The 15,832-nt window shown below is 40.7% G+C and overlaps 1 protein-coding gene across 2 annotated transcripts in view; it reads right to left on the bottom strand.

Annotated features, from left to right (window-relative positions):
* lrrc7 (leucine rich repeat containing 7) overlaps positions 1–13,015 on the bottom strand; it is a 134,479-nt gene extending 121,464 nt beyond the window's left edge. The window contains exon 1 of one of the 2 annotated variants that reach the window (XM_064333354.1): positions 12,714–13,015. The gene's annotated coding sequence lies outside the window, so the exon portion shown is untranslated. Of the gene's footprint in view, positions 1–12,547; positions 12,603–12,713 lie in introns of those variants that run through there. The other variant, XM_064333355.1, reaches the window with a different exon arrangement.
* Between the last annotated feature and the right edge of the window lie 2,817 nt (positions 13,016–15,832).

Raw genomic sequence — 15,832 nt, 5'->3', positions numbered from 1 at the left:
GCGACACCGGGCAAGCCCTGAACCGCTCTCCGGGTCGCGGTGATGCAGTCGCAGGGCAGCGCATGGGTAGCGGGGAAATCTAAGAGCAAAGTCATCCCCTGTGCGGCCAGAGGAGGACGCAGCGCGAGCGGACAAGGCCCCCTGTATCGACCGCGCGGCTCTGCGTGTCAGCGGGGACGCGGTCGTCATCGAATAGGAATGCCGCTCCACGCAGGCCCGCAGAATCAATAAGGGGACAAAGTGCAAGACGGCGGCAGTGTGCACTTATTTATAATTTTGCATGGTGAGGGGCTTTAGCGATCGCGGCGAGCCCGTGTAGCCATTTAATAACACGCGACGGTTATGAAATGCTAAGCAGCGCTGCTGGATTAGCGTGCCGGTGAACATTTGACTGCTCGGCGCTGGAGACTGTGTGGGCTGGCTTGTTCACAGAGATGCTTCAGCACCATGGAAACCTGTGCAGATATCTTCAGCAAATTATGCCACTTGCTGACAGACATAAGCAAGAAAGAGAGCCATAGAATTAAACTGCCAGCACGGGGGAGCGGAGGCTGTTGTTTCCCCGCACTACGCGCGTATAAAATCCTTCCTAAAATAAAACCCATAGAAAAAAAAAGATCAGCTAAGGCCTTGCCTTATGAGTTTAAACCCTTGCTTACTAGGCATATGGAACATAATGTAATATTACCTCATGAGAAATGACTTAGTTGAGAAGGCAAAAAAGAGGTCTCACTTGATGATCTGAATAACCAGGATTAGTAAATTACATATTCATGCATTTTGTTGATCCAAAGCCATGTCACCATGGTAACAGGATGTTGCAAGCTACATATTCCTAGTTAAGAGCCCTGATCACTTTCTGAACCGTGAAAGCAAAACTGTGATTTACTGGACCGACAGCATTAAGCGGCATCTGTGCTTCTGCAAAATATTAATGAACTAAGGAAATAGGTCATGGTCAACCAAATATTAATCTTTAATGTTCAAGAGATGGCCTGCATACATTTCTAAGAAGGACTGCTGTGGGACCGGGGGATGCGTTTTTGTGCAATGTAATACTTTAGGGAAGCGTTTGGGGTGTTTTCCAAATCATCTTTTTAAATGAACTTATTAACTATTATATACAAAACCAAACAACAGACAACCATAGTGCTGTTTCATAGTCCATATCAATTATCATAGTTGAATATTGCAACAGTGCCACAAGATTGGGGGAAACTAACTAAATCTACAAAAAACTGAGTGCAGTATTTGCACAGTCTGTATACATGATCAATGCATACCTTACCTACTGCAGGGGATGTTAACTAGTCATCTATCTCAGGCTGTAAAAAAACCCAAAATGAAAAAAGAAACCTAACCATATTGAAAACTAGCCTCTACAATTTGTCCTTAGACACTACTTGAAAGACAATATGTGAGAAAGAGAGTCAAAAGCATGAACACTTTCACCTCTTGCCTTTGCAGAATTAAACATTTTGGCTTTTTTGTAACATCCATTCATTTCCACCAGATGGCGCAAATCCTCACACTTACAAATCATGTCACACTGACACAGTGGTGCTAAGATCGCTGATGCTGACAATTGGCAGGTTTCAAGCACAGAGTGCGTCTGACTGTAATGGACAGAAGATAGGCCTACACTCAATACTGACGCAAGTTTAAATGAGAATACAGATGATCATTTCTTTTATGATTTTTAATTCTAAAAATTCCAGCAAACCAACTTTATATTTTCCACTTTAAATGATTATGGTGAGCAAGTAAGTCAACTTCACAATTGGGAGGACAGCGTTTAGAAATATAGAAATAGAAAACTAAAAACAGATTCATTCTGTCTTTTGGCAAAGTAAGTCCTTGATGGGCACACTAAAGTCCGCATTAAGTACATCCTCCTGGACCGTAAGGGCACACCCATGCTCCAGTAAATTAATACAACCTGAGGAGGCCCTTTCTACGGAACGCAGGCACAGACAGGCGGAATCTGTCACAGGCTGTCGTGTCACACCTCCATGCACAACAGCAGAGGAGCCTATCAGAACTATTTCAGCAGCAGCCAGCCGTGGAAGGGCCACATTTGTTAAAGCTGACAGACTCGGTTCCAACAATGAGGACTATATATAGCCTGAATGTTATCTGTCTTCTGGAGAGCTCTGTTCATCTCGAGAGAAGCATGAATGCAGGCATACAAAGAAACATGAAGCCCTGAACCATTACCCTATAAGCCAACCACTTATTTCCACTTTTCTCCTCTTTCCCTTCCTGGCACTGCCCCCACCTCCCACCCCCACCCCCCGCGCCCCCTACTTCGAAAAGAAATAAACCAGAGAAAAAATTATTCCATAAGCTCATTAGTCGGCACTCCACAAGGGCAAATCTTTAGGCAAATCACATAGCAAAAGGGTACTGAAACAAGTTCTCTTGGCGATGTGAACATGCTGCATATAATGCTACAAAAATATGGTGTCAAAATGTTTCTGCTGCAGGTACGCCCCAAAATGGGTCTCCCTGCTGCATAATTAGTCTAACATTCCTCTTATGATTTGCAAAGAAACCGTTGATGACACAGATACTGTGACATCTGTGACATATACTCCAACTGAATGATTTTACTTACATATTCCACATAGGCTATACCGTTCATCAAACTACACATTAGTCTTACTACAAACTACACACAGCATAGCTCTTCATAATAAAAAAAATTAGAGTGAAGATATTCCATGGGACATATGAATGTAGGCCAGAGTGACCTAGTTGACTAGAGGCCTACTTTAATTTGATTGGCTTCACGGAGGGAAACCCCTCCCATTCCCCAGCCTCAATTCAAACCAGGTCTGCGTGGGTACCGTGACTTCCCCCCCACAGCTCCTAGCCAAAACGACCTGAACGGGAACCAGCGCCACCCCTACCCATCACACCCATCCTGTGTCTCATCACTTGTCATTTCACATTCACACCCACCACTATATTTAGTAGATACCACATGGGATGATGGATGGAACTGAGGATGGGCGGCATGAGAGACGCACTTTATGATCACGGCCATTTATTTCTGTCATTTCCTTATCTCCGTTCACTTGAAGGAGACCCGTCCTGATTGGTCGCAGAGAGAAAAACGAACATCATGAGCGTGCTCAAAGTTCTCCTGCTCTCCTTTTTATGTTTTTTCAACAGGATTCATAATATGAGTCAGATCATTCAAGTGTATGAATAGGACTGACAATAGGCAATCATTGTAACTAAAAATGAACGCAGTAACAGTACATTTACAAGTACACGTATTAAACGTCCCGGCATATTTCAAAAGAGGCAATCAATGTTGCCAGTATTACTGTATTTCTTTCCAAGACTGTAAGAAAACAAAGTGCTTGTTGAGTAATAACATTTGTACAAAATGTATTGATTGGTTTGCTGCTTTGTTCTTCCTTGGGACTTGTATACGTACCATTGCATTGTAAGAACTGGGAAAAAAGACTTTGTTAATATGCAACGATGCACCCAAAGTATAGGCTACATGAACACATGGAGGGAATTTTCTCAGCACAATTGTTCTCACTTGTGTTGCAACAGCAGTGATAAACTTACTGTACAACACTACACTAAACTTACTACACTGCAAAGCGAGGGTAGTTTGCAATACGACTTCCAGAACACCGCCTGGGGCTGCTCGGGTCAAAGTGAGTTCATGAAAAAGGCATGAGACTCAAGGGGGTGGGTTAGAATCCCCTCACTGTATAGAAAGGCTGACGGAAAACAAACAGTGTCAAAATGTCTTATCTGGTTATCTTTCATCAAGAGTCAGGCACTAAATGACAGTCACTGCAAGAAGAGAGTACATTTTTTTAATGGGTTACTGAATCAAAATGGAATCATAACTGTCAAGACCCAGTCTAAATGATACCACCATTTGAAGGATGAGTGTTGCTTTCCTGACAGATTAAAATAAGTTATCATATAACCTTGCAAGTCTTCCTGAGAATAAATGCCTCAATTATTTTTTTTAAATATCCATTTGCCGTGGACATAATGACTCCAGGACAAGAGCACCCATTTCGAAGACAGCATGCCCTAGTATTTCCTAGTCATTTACTTCTGGGAAGGATGTTCTCTGTGGGGGTCGTCCTGAGAAACTACAACTCCCACAGCTACCACAGCCCTTCTGTGCCATTCTGTTCTCCTGTCAAGGTGACCGAAGACATCGACAACCTGAAGTATTCCAGCCTGACTTGAAATGAACTTCTCCCTCGGTCTTCCCTTTCTTTTGTATTCCGTTACATTCTGTTCCCCCATTTTATAATCTGCCTCCTGTGAACTCTCTCAAAACAGCGCGATACCACAGAATCTAGCATTCTGTCCTTGGCACAGTGCCCAGTTCTACAGCTCTCCAGTGACTGTATACAGGAAAAACAATCCGAGGATTTTTTTTTTTACCTTCTTGCAAGACACACAAGTACCATCGAATTTCCCTGGGAAAAGAAGATATGCCTCACAACAGCTGAGGAAGGCACTTTCAGTCGACCGCAGTTTAGCACTTTAAGTGAATTCAAAGAACAGACACAAATCAGCACAACGCTTGTCAGCATCTCAAGAAATCTGATGTAAGGACCGACTCAGCAAGATAAAAATTTAACACACTTAATAAGTGCTTATTGCTGTTGCACAAAGTGCAACCGCAAATGCACTCCCCTCAAAATACTAAATTGGGGGAATCAAACACATTTCTCAAGAACGTAGTCAAACATCTAGAAATTATCTTGCTTCCTCTGATACAAGCTTCGTCGCGGTGTGGCCTTTTCCTGACTGTATAAAGATATTTTTGTCCAAGGACAACTCCTAATGTGGAGCATGCCCCCAGCAAACATTGCGAAAGCCTGCACGCTGCCGCATGCTCTGAGATGGGCTTTTCTTGTAAGCGGGCTGGGGGTGACGTGTCTCTGTTGTATCTAGCACAATACCCCTCATGCATCTCAATAAAGTAATTATTACAGAGTGCTCGCACTAGCATTCGATGCTGAGAAAATCTGGCACTTTGTACTTTCAGCTCTAGGGCAGTATCTCTATGTCCCTTACTGTGGCAGAGAACATCTTTTTGCCTTGTGGGGAAATGTTAATTAGGCTTTTCTTCCTGACTGGGTACATTCAGATCTCCAATCTGGAGAGAAACAAACACAGGAGCAGATGAATGAAATGAAGAGCAAATCAAACGAGTAAAGAACAGGTAAAGAGACAGGCTCTTGGTCCGGCACTCCAGCGTGTTTCTGAAGTGCAATCTTCTCATGTTTCCTGTCTTTGCTTTGATAACTTCTGTGTGTGTGTGTGTGTGTGTGTGTGTGTGTGTGCGTTTGTAAGAGACACAGTTCAGTGCTGTAGTGCTGAACTGCAGCTCTCTCTGAAGGAAGGCTCCTTCTCAGTCTTGAATGTCTCTCCACACCAGCTTCAGATGGCACTTTTATTCAAGGACCAAATGGTGTGTGACTGAGGAAGTTACATTCGTTTCACACAGTCAGAGGGTCGGCAATCAGGAAGACAGAAAAATTGAACACAGATTCAAATTAAATACACAAAACTTAAACGCTGTACACATTTCCACACATTTCCTGTAGGGAATTTTGGTTCAGTTGTTTTACAATCCAACAGAAGGTTCCTAAAGTGGTTTTTAAAGTGAGCTTTCATTTGGAGTTGATTTGCTCCTAAAATCATGCCATCACTCAGTATTAATATTGCATTTTAAAAACTTTTTCACAGTGAAGTTGTTTTTTTTTTTTAAATCCTGCAAAATCATATTTTCTGTGAAAATGGTGGATGAATAACTGACAAGTCTGGCCTAAACATTTGCAGTCCCTAACAGTGGCATTGCCTGTGAACAGCCGGTTGGATATTTCTGCAGAAATGTATTTCTGTACTGCAGCTATATCCGTGCAAGCACAGAAACAAATCCGGAGCCCAGGAGAAATGCATCTCACTGGCAGCGAGGGAATCCACCTGTAAACTCTGCGTAGGGAGAAAGTCCTCCACTGGACCTGCCAGAATAAACGGAGAGTACATTTCTCTACAGCGGCAGAAGCATCAGGGCCAACAGATAAACGGGGACTCGGTGAGTACAGTAAAATGGCCTTCTCCAAAGGTGCAATAAAAGGCAGGAAATAATCTCACACACTGCGTTAACCACACAGTTATGTCCACTGTAGCACATGGGGAGTATAAGGTCTTAATAATCGACCTGCATGCCCCCACGTCAATAATGTTATCATATATGAAACTGTCCAGAAAATGCATCCTGTGACAGATGGCTAGCATGTCCTGTACCCTGGACTTTCTTATTATTATAAAAAACTGTATGTTTTACCTCATTTCCCTTCCGAACCTTCTTTACTTGTTTTTGCAGTAATAAACCACAAACCAACTGAACTATTGGAACACAATTACTTGCATTGCGTCAAGCTGCACTGCACAAGACCGAGATTAGTTATGTTACATTATGTCAAGTTATTAACACAGAATCGTCAGCAGTGTGGAACAGGGGTCAGTGGCGGCAGTGCGGAGCAGTGGTCAGTGGCAGCAGTGTGGAGCAGTGGTCAGAGGCAGCAGTGCGGAGCAGTGGTCAGTGGGCGCAGTGTGGAACAGGGGTCAGTGGGAGCAGAGTGGAGCAGTGGTCAGTGGCAGCAGTGTGGAGCAGTGGTCAGTGGCAGCAGTGTGGAGCACTGATCAGTGGCAGCAGTGTGGTGCACTGCACTGTTAAAAATACATTACTCCCTTGACAAAACATGGCTGCATTCATTCATTTGTAATCACTGTAACTCATCATGGAGAAAAGTTATCTCCTAGCCAAATTAATAATGTAAACTTACAAGATTTTGATGCCCTGTTTCATTCCCCTCGTATCTAGTCATACCAAGGCTCAAAGATGATGGAAACGCTACCCAACACCTCAATCAATAGCCACATAAAAATGGTATTCCTTTGGTTATACAATACACATTCTACAGCTAATCATCTCTTGCAAAAGAGAGCGGACACAGGAGTTTATACGAAAGTGGCACAGTCATACACCAGCGTCACAGGCAACAGAACATAACCCTGACACAGCTCACTTTTATACCAGTTGCTGAGCACCACAGCACACAGCACTTAGCCTCTGCATGAAGTAGAGTGGAAGGACTGAACAACAAAGGCCAAGTTAAAAAAATACGCGCCCAAAGGCTACAAATCCACCACTCACTCCAGATGAATTCGATATTTGTCTCCATTTCGTCCATGTTTTTCATTGGCAGTTAAAACTACAGGTACTGATTTAATAATGAATCAAGCTAACTACATTTTGTGAAATTTCAATCAAAGCAATGTGATTTTTTTTTTTTTAATCTGAGGCTGGGAAGCACAACACTCATCCCCTTATCTGGACTTCTTTCACACTGACAGCTCACGTCCACAAATCACTAGTTTGGTTGTTTCAGCAGAGATTCCTTGTATTATCAGGTCAGGACAAACCCACTTATTGCTCATTTACGTCTCAATGTCATACTGTAGTTTAACCATTTGGTAATTCCTCCTTCAACACATCTATTTAGTTACCAATCACAGATGCGTTTTCAGATGCATCTCACTACAATTTTTGGCATGAATATAAAAACATTAATTAGAAACATAATGCCAACCAGGCTTGGAAATTATTTTTTTTAATCTATTCATTCTGAGGAGAATCTGAAATTTTTCCTCCTTTTGTTCCCACCTCCAATAAAATTCCCTATAACAGTTAGAATGAATTTAAAAATGGTTTTCTCCCACCTCCCTAAACATTGAAACCAGCCTAGTAGCTGGTCTCAAAACCTATTACCTTTGTGACCATGTTTCTGAAAATAATAGTAAACATGGATGAACTGAAGGGTTATTTTTCAGTTGTGCAGCAGCCATTCTCTGATATGTACATGGCTTTAGACTGTTGTATTAATCACGACTGCCTACATGAAGCCCCCAACCCCATCATCACCCACCCCGATTTAGAAAAAGAAATGCATTCTATGGATAATGTAAAATACAGTGGGCAGACAACATCACACTGCGTGAGCACTGAACATAGAGCAAAATGACAAAATAACCACATAAAAATTGCTTTAGTATAGCGAAATGATGGGGGGAAATCCCACTGGAAGAGACTCAACTCTCAAATCGCTCACAGCAGCACAAACAATAAATCTGATCAACTCCAGGTGTTTACCAGGTGTAGGGTAGCAGCAGCTACAAACATCACTGAAATAGATGGCTTTATAAACTGCATAAGTCACATTCAACAAGTGAGTTGAACATAAACGGATGGTAACCTCAACATTATCCACGTGCAGACATAAGAATCGGCATCATTTGCACTAACAAATCCACTGAGATGACTTGCACAGCAGCCTAACATTCAAAATGAAAGGATACTCCCTTTATCGTGACACAATCAATCAACCGCCTGATGACTGGGGTATGAACCATGGTGCTAGAAACCTCTGGCACTTATCTTACTTACTGTAGCTCCATACTGAACCCATTGCAATCACAAAATACCACCACTACATCAATAAAATATGTCTTACCCTCCAACGACTTCTTCCTCCACCTAGCAAAAGCGATCAAATAGGCCATTCTGGAATCCCGGCTTCCTGACAAGGTCCGACTCGGGCATCAGCAAACTAAAGCGCACTCAGGCGTTGCTGTTACACTGTGGTGTGTGTAGGCCCACTGATCGGCAAGCTACTAGCAGAAGTGCCGCCGTTGGTAGCAGGCTTAGCGGGTAGCAGTAGCAACTCAAAAAATAAATAAAGAAAAACAACAGATGCGGGGTTACGTTAGCTTCTTCAGAACCGCTGCTCAAATACCCTGAATTTTAAAATAATGTCTAGAATGAAATTTTACAAATTTTATATCAATGTCCTGGGATCCATCCACTCCTCCAGCACCCGCCCCACTCTGTATATGTATTGATTGACTCAATTGTGTCTTTACCTCTGGGTTTGTTTCAAATTAAAATGCATAGACTTCGCAATTCCCTTTCTATGTATATATCTCCGACATTAAACAAACACAACAGAGTATATATGGTTATTATTGATGAGTTGGGTATGCTCTGGTTCTAACACCATTAGCGCTAAGAGATCTAATATCTGATGACAACTGGAAATGTACCCAGATTGTTTTTGGACAGTGACTAGTTTTTCTTAGAAAATCAGACAACTGCACCGTCAAATCAGCATTAAATATCTGATTGATGATCGCACTCTGTCTTACGTAGACATTTATTTAATTAGCTGCAATGGCTGCACATATGATTCAGCATAAAAGTTCTCTGGCTAGAGTCCGGGTAAGCCTACATTAAATCACAATGTAAAATCTCAGTCCAATCTGAACTGATGGTAAATTATTATTTACCTGAATTTAAGAATTTATTTTGATTGATTCATATGTATGTGTGTATGTACCTATGTATGTATGTATGCATGTATGAGTATATGCATGTATGCATGTGTGTGTGTCGTGTATACTGTATATACCATACTGTATATATACTGTGTGCGTGTGTGTACCTACATATGCATGCATGTATGCATGCACGTATGCACATACATACATGCATACAGGACATACTCCTTTTTGTCCCCAGTCTGGAATGCCCAATCCTATTTATCACCACTCAATGCCATAACCTCCACTATTGACTCGGGAGAGGGCAGACAAACATCTGCTCTCTATCAAAGCATGTGGTGTCAGACGCTGCTTCGTATCACACTTAAGTTACAAGTTGTCCAATTGACTAGCGGGGGTCGCAGGTGCATGATCTGAACCTATCAACACATCCAAATGAAACCCTCCAAATGCTTGGGTAGTGCTAGAGTTAGTCATGTGGCCCCCTACCGGGCTGCTGGTCACAGTCAGAATTGGTAAGGTACAGGTTGTGGGGCCCATCCACGCACTACAAGACTGCCTTCACAGGATGAGCCACCGAGCAGCCCCGCCTCTGTAATTGTTATGGTATGTTCCTATCCATGCAAAATCAGTTAGGCCCCTACAGTATGCCACTCAGCCCAGTTGGAATTGTCACTTTGAAAAAAACAGAATTCTTGTTTTTGCTCAGAAGTAATCAGCCTGCTTATTTAACAATGAGGGTATGAACCACAGCAACCAGCCATATGTTACTGACACCTAGGATTATATTTTCTTGGACACACTACTTCAATGGGCTCTGCTTTTCAGATGTAAGGTGATCTCCAAGCAACGACAGGCCACACACTACAATCACGTAACTGTGCTGTCAACTCAAAGTCATTTAATTAATTACATGTGTTCTGTGAGAAAACCACTCACCCATAAAATTTTATTTAATCATATATATATTTAGTTGTTTGCACTTTTTAATTGCCTGATGTACTCAAGAGAAATGGAAATTCATATAGGTCTTAATTTGAACAATTCAGGCATGCATTCAATCAATATCCTTTGAACTCAGATGAGTGTCTGGTCAGCCACAGATAAGATGCAACCTGTTCGGACATCATTGACCAGGTAGTGGATGTTCCCTGTGAGTTGTGAAAGCTGCTTTACCCACCCTATTCAGGATTCAGCGTAATGGGACCACTGAGTTCCACTGCCCTCAGCGAGGAAATAAAGCAGTCTTTATCTTCCAGCTATCTTTCAGGTGTTTGTTCCTCCAGGGTAGACTTTTTAATCTCTGTATTCTTACACAACACCAATTCAAATCAGTCACGATTTTTGAATTTTTTTTTTTGAATGATTTTGAGAATTATTTTTAACACAATGAGAAATAGTCAATACAAAAAAAAACAAAGCACAGGTAATGTTGTAATAAATTAAAGATTTTTAAAAAAAATCACTGTAGCCATAAAAAAAGTGTGCAAAGGTAGAAGTAAAAGAGCGCAAAGTAGAAGATCAAAGGGTTCATGGCATAATAATGAAAAGTCATTCTGAATCTGATTTGCCTCATCCACAGCATTTTTAATATAAAAACACTGTGTCTATGCAGATCCTTCTGAATGTGCCAATACAACACAAGAGCTTCACTACAGTTACGTTTTACTTTAGATTTAAAAGGTGCTCAAAAATGCGTTCACAAGCCACACAAAACATGGAATTCATTCAGAGCACTTTTTAGCTCAAGTTTAAGCGTAGTTTACTTGAAAGTTTTCTCAGTTTCCGAAGGATAAAAAGATATCGTTTCCTACAAAAAAGAATGAATCAGGCAATTGGGTTTCACCACCTTAATCCAATGCAAGAGGACTATCAATTTGCCATCCACCCACTTACAGTGCACTTGACAACACAGCCCAACAAATTGCACTCTTTTATCATATTTAAGCTTGCTTGTCTCACAGCTTCATTTGCACTAGACAGGCTGTTGAGCAATTTTGGGCTCGGGTCCAGGTGTCAAAATGAAGTATTTTATATAATAATAACAAAGAGAATGTGGCTTGTTCACTGAAATCCCCAAGCATCTCTATAGTACAGCTTGTAGTCAATGATGGTTTTCAAGTTGAGGCAACCATGAAAGACCACAGTGAAACAAAGTGTTCTGCTGTAATTGCTTGTCTAAAACTAAATCATACAAACTGGTCTAAAAGGGAAAACTCCAGTGTTGCCATACATGCCATATATCTGCATGTAGTAAGAAAATAATTCCAGGATTAAAAATCAATATTTCACGTGCATTTCAATCACAAGACTAAAGTGAGCTTACCAAACCTCTCACTGTCCTTACACTACAGGATATTAGCTTAGGAACAACTCAATCAATAAATAAATAAAACATTTGGGTTTTCCACATGTCTTCAGTGGGAGTATAATGCATGTGGAATGTCACAAACGTGTGTGTGTGTGTGGGAGGGAGGGAGAGTGAGAGAGAGAAAGATTTTCATAATTATGCATAGAAGTATTACAGAAGATTATATCTCGTGGCGATAGCATGCCTGTTTCACCAATATTCTTTCATGGGTCAGTCGAGATATTATAAATATCAGCTACAGTAACCGTACGGTTCATAATTTAAGCCTGCTTGGCTTTTCCTAAATGTAAGTTATTTGATTTGGTGTAGCTTCAAAAATATGTAATCTCTTACCCAACGATTTTAAGCGGTGAGTTTAGAGACATTGTCCGAAAGCAGTAACGTGCCTTCTGAGAGCATCACATCTATGCAGTAAAATGCCCTTAACTTGGTTTTGCTGTGAGAAATGTTTAGAGAACAATGCGGAAAAAACAAATAATATCTCCATTCCAACCCACATTTGCGGTAATAAGAGGAAAAGACATCTAGCACAAATTCGTTTGCCATTTGGCACGTGTATAAAAAACAATACGGCTAATGCGTTCTTTTTCGCATTCACGTCCTACCGAAGCTCAGAAAACAGGCTACAAATACGCTATATAGGCTCCAGTCAGTTGTCAAACGACATCATAACCCTACTTAGTATATAACAACGGCACAATACATTCATTTAGCAGAGTAGCTTTTGTGATCTGACAAAATGCAGCATAGCCAAAACGGTGCAATCTTTACCTTGAAAGTGCACGCTGCATTCTCTCTCCCCGGTATTGAAGGCGCAGTTTCTGTGCTCAATGCAGATACAGTACTGTTCTGCTGGCTTCATGATGTAACGAGTAGCCAGAACAGGGAACACCGTACATTCATTAGAATTACTTTAAATATAAAATGATTTGCCTACCTTATAGTGCTGATTGTACATTTTGAATTAGGCTTCCCAGCGTCGCAGGCAGATGTTGCTAAGAGAAGAGAGAAGTGTTTCTTCTTCCAAATCCACTATTTTAGGAGAAAAATGAATCACGCTCTTAATTCAATTAGCCTAAATGAGTTATTCCCGTTTATTTTGGGAAGAGTTCGAGGAAATGTGTTCTTTAGTGTGTCACATACTTTTATGGCTTCACGGCAATTAAAATATGCACTTACATATTAAAACGTATTTATTTAGGGGATGTGCATTAACTATGTTGAAGGCACATTTCAGACAGCCGGAGTCCCAATGTCAATCATACAGGTTCCGCCGTGTTATTAGAGCCCACCTCCGTGCGGCAAGGGTTGGTGCAGAGACTTGACTGACATCATCAGAATCCACTGACAACTTTCTGTTTTAGTCCGATAAAACCATGGCTGCTTTATTTCTATGATTGCAGGGCAGGCGATGTTAATTGGCTGTAAACGTAGTTTTACCTAGTAAGTTTTATGATGCCGAAATTGTAGTAGGTACATTTTCGGGATGTTGTCCGTGTTAGGACGGAGTGTGGCACAGTGGGTAAGGAACTGCGCTTGTAACCGAAAGGTCGCAGGTTCGATTCCCGGGTAAGGACACTGCCGTTGTACCCTTGAGCAAGGTACTTAACCTGCATTGCTTCAGTATATATCCAGCTGTATAAATGGATACAATGTAAAGTGCTATGTAAAAAGTTGTGTAAGTCGCTCTGGATAAGAGCGTCTGCTAAATGCCTGTAATGTAATGTAATGTGTATACTGGGGTTAAAATGAGATCATTTAAATTATCTGTTTTTGTGTGCATTTAGGGAATAAAAATGGAACTGCTTGTATTTACAAAATAACATGTAATACTTGATGCTAACCAAAGTGCAAAGCCTAATTTCTGGACAAATTTAACTGATGAACTAAATATACAAATTTAAAAAAGAGAAGTGTAATACAAAATCCACTATGGTAAATGGAGCAGTAAATGTCCCATAATATGTCCCATATAATTACTTGTAGACCCATGGATATGAAATCACCAGACCAATACATTGCACTATAGAATAAACAAAACTGCATGCAGCCCACACCACTCTCAGGAGGGCATACAGGCACAGAGGCATTGACCTACACAAACAAACACACACAGACACCCACAATAATAATAATAATAATAATCATATTCATAATAATAGGTATTTAAACATCTAGCATTTCATGGTTGTATGAGATACTCCACTTTTTCTAATCTTACCATGTTGCGTATTTATTTTTTAATTTATTTATTTGTTTGCTTGTTTAGTTGTTTTTTACAGAAACAAAAACCTGTTTGATTAATCACCTCATTACCTGCCTATGGAATTCTGTTTCCATGGTTACCATTTATCATTGTCTTTATCTGAGTCATGCACTACTGCGATTTTAAACACATTTCATCCAGGCCTTTTTAGTTTATTTCAAAATATTATACTGTTTCTTCATCCAAAGGTTTAAAAGCATAGCCCTGTAGTGTGTGGGATGCAATGACCCATCTGTGGTACAGTGGGATATCACTTTTCAAAGATATATCCTAACATTTAGAAATCTCCATGGCAACAATCACTCACGGTAGGGTAAAACACACACACACATGCACACACGCACACACACACACACAAAACTCCAATTGTACAGCTGGCATCAGCACAAGGCTCCATTGGCTATCTTTATGTAGTTGTAAGGGAAACTTTTCAAAAATATTCTGTGCTTTCCCAAGGCATTCATGTTCAGAACAAGACTCAAAGGAGCTCAAGAACATTGAGCAGAAAAATGTAACATGCTTTCTAAGTCTATTTTTACTCAGATCTATGGGTGCAAATCCATAGATTGTATAATGCTACTGATTTTCCTGAATAGCTAAACTTCCCCAAATTGGAAGAATTGAAATGAATGTCAGATCAGCTGAAAAGACACAAGAAAATTATTCACCAGCTTGTATTCTCTGCTAAAATTAGGAGCATGATAGCACAGCAATCTGTTCTCATAAGAAACATGGCCACAATTAGCCATGCAAAAGCAAAAGATAGATCTATGATATTCAGCGCCCTCCAAATGTATGCTAACAGTAAAGAGGAATTTCCTATTTTTGCTTTATATTTAAGACACTTGGATTTGATATCAAAAGATGAATATGAGACAAAAGTACAGACAATCAGCTTTTATTACATGGTATTTACTGTACATGCGTATATGTTTTACCGTGTTACAGAAAGAGCTGTTTTTATGTTGAGCACCCACCATTTTCAGCTGTGCAAAAGTAAGATAATGGATGAACTTAAGTAAATTAAGAAGTAAATCAAAGCTTTAAAGTCTAAGCAGATGTGGATGTGGCTGTGACTACTGCCCACAGATGTTTTCACAAACAGAACTACAGATGCTACACTACAAAATGCAAACCACTAGTTAGCTGCAAAAACAGGATAGCCAGGTTACGGTTTGCCAATAAGTACCCAAAACAGCCTGCAGAGTCCTGGAAATAGGTCTTGTAGACAAATGAGACCAAGATTCACTTGCATCAGAGTGATGGCATGAGCAAAAGAGTGTGGGGGCCAAAAGGAACTGTCCAAGATCCAAAGCAGCCCCCTCGTCTGTAAAATGTGGTGATGTGGGTGTTATGTTTTGGGCATGTACTGTCCATACAGGTACTGGCTCACCTCTCTTCACTGAAGATGTAACTGCTGATAGCAGCAGCATAATTAATACTGAAGTGTACAGAAGCATCTTATCTGTTCAAGTTCAATCAAATAGCACAAAACACATTGGACGACACTTCATCCTGTTGCAAAATAGTGATCCCAAACCTACTGTTAAAGGAACAACTGAGTTTTTCAAATTTGTGACCTGCCAAGTCAATCACCCTATCTAAATACAATTGAACTTGTTTTTCATATACTGAAGAGAAAACTTAAGGCAACTTGCCCTTGAAACAAGCAGGAGAATAAGATGACTGCAGTACAGTCCTGGCAGAGCACATGGTAATGTCTATGGGTCACAGACTTCATTGCATGCAAAGGACATGCGACAAAGAATTAAACATGATTAATTTAATTT

The sequence above is a fragment of the Anguilla rostrata genome, chromosome 4, assembly GCF_018555375.3.
Source record: "Anguilla rostrata isolate EN2019 chromosome 4, ASM1855537v3, whole genome shotgun sequence".
NCBI lineage: Eukaryota > Metazoa > Chordata > Actinopteri > Anguilliformes > Anguillidae > Anguilla > Anguilla rostrata.
This window is presented reverse-complemented; position numbering and strand designations above follow the sequence as displayed.